Raw genomic sequence first — 3,278 nt, 5'->3', positions numbered from 1 at the left:
CCTCTTTTCAAAAAAAATTTTTTTCAAGACATTTAGAATGCTTTAATTTTTCCACTTAACACCATTTGTATCAGTAACTGCAATATTGTAATTTTTAGCCTCTCACATTACCTAGTCAGTAAAGATTTAATTTTTTGAGGGTACAAGTAAGAACAGGAAGACAGGAGACACAGAATGTCAGACTTCACACTTGTCTCAAAAATTAAAATTCTTTGCAGCAAAACTATACCACAAACTTCAGTGATTTAGCTTTAATCCCATGATTCATCATCTACTGGATTGGGAGCTTGTGAAAAAGAAAATCTTGCTGTGTTCAGGGTGCTCTTGCCCTGATGATTCTTTTCAGGATCATCAGATGCAAACACATTTCCTCTTGTTCTGTCACGGAAGCCAGGAACACATGTGCTCAAGGCACTTTCTTCCAACTGTGCAGAACACCCTGTTGAGCATCTGGTGGTACTTTCACTGGAGGCTGTGCTGTATGGTAATCTGAGCATCAAAATAGGAAATATCTCTGCCAGCGTTTCCACAATGACCAGTACACTGGATTCAATGAACACATCATCAAAACTGATAACATATCAAACATTTTCAATATCTAGCCCTCTGGCAGCTACTGAAGTAGCTACGAAAACTGGGCACTTTCCACAATGAAAATCCCCAAGAGTTTGCTTTTTCTCTCTGTTCCAGACCACCGTGAATACATATGGTTGCTATTTTTTTCCTGACAAAGAAAAGTTACAATAAAATCTGCTTTCTTCTTAGTTTCAGCAAAAACTATAGTTTTTTCGTCACCTATGTTTTGCAGAATTTCTACAAGTTTTTCTCTTTTTCAGTACTAGCCAGCTGGGAGAATGGTCTGGTGAACATCTCTACGTGCTCTGCTCACTTATCCAACAGCCACAAACAAATAGTTTAACTTTTACAACTCCTCAGCCAAGCTTTGAATTTCCTCTGGGAAAACTGCACTGAGCAAAAGGGTTTGATGTTCCTTTGATTGCTGGGAAGGAAATTAGCTTCTTCATTTCTGGTCCAGAATCCATATCCAGCAGCAGTCATCTAAAATTAAATATTTGAGTTATCTGAGACCAATGTTTTCTTTATCTGTGATATCCGTTCGTCTTCCAGGAGTAGCACATAATAATCATAGCCTTGTAATGTCTGGGTGAGAGCAAAAGGGGACACCATTCTCGGTTCAGGCACTCTTGCTAGGCAACTGACATACTTCTTTGCTTTTATCCTTACGCGTTCTTAGAGATAGGGATTATTATTTTCACTTTTCATACAATGAAACAGAGGCTCAGAGAGGTTAGATAATTGATCTTCTAAGTGGTAGAGGCAGGAAACCATCTGGGACTTTATGGACAACGCTAATCTGAGAATAAAAATGCTAATAGGAATCTTTATAAAATTGATCTGCCTTTTGAAACATTCCTGTCTCTTCTGCCAGAGAGAGGCTGCCCCAAACTTCCTATGAAGTGAACAGAGAAACACTGTGCTTCATTATATCTACATTAACGATGGGCTTTAGCCAAAACTGAAAGGTAGGTGAGGTGAGACTCAGGGGCTTTTCTGTCTCTGCGCTTGGTGGCTCTCACTTAGCTCCATCCATGAGGTCACACCTGACCTGAGTCTGGGCCAACTTCCAGAATTAAACTCCATTTCCCTTAGTGCTGCAGTCTTAGCTGGTGGTCATGGAGGCAAAGTAATCTCAGAAGAGAAATGTCATGAGGAAGTTTAGTTTATAGAATTTGGAAACAAATACACTGGGTTCAAAAAACATAGGTCCTCCACTTATTAGTTCTGTCACTTTGGATTAAGTACTCATTCCAAAAATTTGGAATATGGAAATTTCCTCACGTGGTTGGTATGAGGATTAGAGACAATGTAAATGAAGGGTAAGGCTCACAGTAGGTGCCATTAAGATGTAGCTATGACTCAGAGCTTCTAGCTGAATTTTTGGTAGATACAAAGCCTGGACTTTTCCAACAAAAAAAAAAAATAGAAGAAAAATTTTAGAGATTTATGATCTTACTAAAGTCAAAAGTATTTACTTAAATAATGTATAGTCACCTCAGCTAAAATGAAAAAATATGTACATTTGGAACTAGTCTTCAACTTGGGCTTACCCTGCCTGCTTTGGACTGTCACCCTAACTTACTCCTCTTTGGCGATTTTCTAGTGGGAGAATAAGATTGGAGCAGCCTCTCTTTAGCAGATGTCCTTTTTGTTGGCACTGGGATCCTGCTGGGAATAGGACACTGTCCAATGTGCATCTTCCTCCCCCAACTTGGAAACAAATGGAAAACTCCCGTGAAAGTGTTGAGAGACAGTTCCCCATGGATCTCTCAGGTTTCTGCAAAATTTGTAAGCAGCACTAACTGCCCTTTCATTCTAGTTTATCTTCTCACAGATTTTGTAGAGGGAAAGCCTTGGAAGATAGAGTTGGTGTCTCCGTGTGGAGCAAAGCACAGCCTTGCATATTGTCCAGTGTTTCCCTCTGGGGCTAAGGTTGATAGACTTGCTCTAAGGCCATAAATAGAGTCAGATTCTCTATGCTCAGGATTCCACTACCTGCTCTGCATCCACTTGGGCTCCCTCTGCCTCAACACCACGGGACCTGGGGAGTAAGGAGAACCAATCTGAACGTAAATCTCGTGCTGCTTGCTATGCTGTGATTAGTGAAGTCCATCATCTCTCATCCAGGATTCTCTTGCCTTCTGCCAGCATGAAACTGTGACAGGCAAACTTATTAACTTGAGAGTAGGTAAAAATTCACATCCTTTACAGTTCTTGACGCAGAGCATGTGAAAACACTGAAATGTACAGTTGTCAGGCCAGAGGACTCAGGAATCTCTTCTGATTAGGGAGTGCAGGTGGCTTAGAGAAATTGTTGCAAGAGAGGTAATACCTGAACTGCATTTTGAAAGATGAGTACAAGTTGGCCAAGTGAGAAAGGCTAAGAGAAGAATTCCAGGAAGAAGAAATGAGACATAGTTATGCATATATTTGTGAGAAATTGGAATATTAGAGCTCAAATTGCAAGGGGATGGGCGTGGCAGGAGGTAATCTACAAAGCAGTCTGAGAATATATTGAGTAAAGAAAGAAGAAAAACTGATTTCTGGATTTTCTGCTCTGCTAAGCAGTCTCATGTGAACGGTCTCATTTTACTAGCACAGCAACTTTCTTAGGTTAGGTATTACTAAACTTTAAGGCTCAGAGAGTTTAAATAATTTCTTTAAGAATAATCAGCTAATAAATACTACAACAATGATGT

At 39.9% G+C, this 3,278-nt stretch overlaps 1 pseudogene; it reads right to left on the bottom strand.

Annotated features, from left to right (window-relative positions):
- Positions 1-251: 251 nt before the first annotated feature.
- LOC115860018 (probable ATP-dependent RNA helicase DDX4 pseudogene) lies at positions 252-1,138 on the bottom strand (annotated as a pseudogene).
- Positions 1,139-3,278: the final 2,140 nt, after the last annotated feature.

Source organism: Globicephala melas, chromosome 3 (genome assembly GCF_963455315.2).
Source record: "Globicephala melas chromosome 3, mGloMel1.2, whole genome shotgun sequence".
Classification (NCBI taxonomy): Eukaryota; Metazoa; Chordata; class Mammalia; order Artiodactyla; family Delphinidae; genus Globicephala; species Globicephala melas.
Note: the sequence above shows the minus strand (reverse complement) of the source record. Positions and strands in the feature narration are given on the sequence as shown.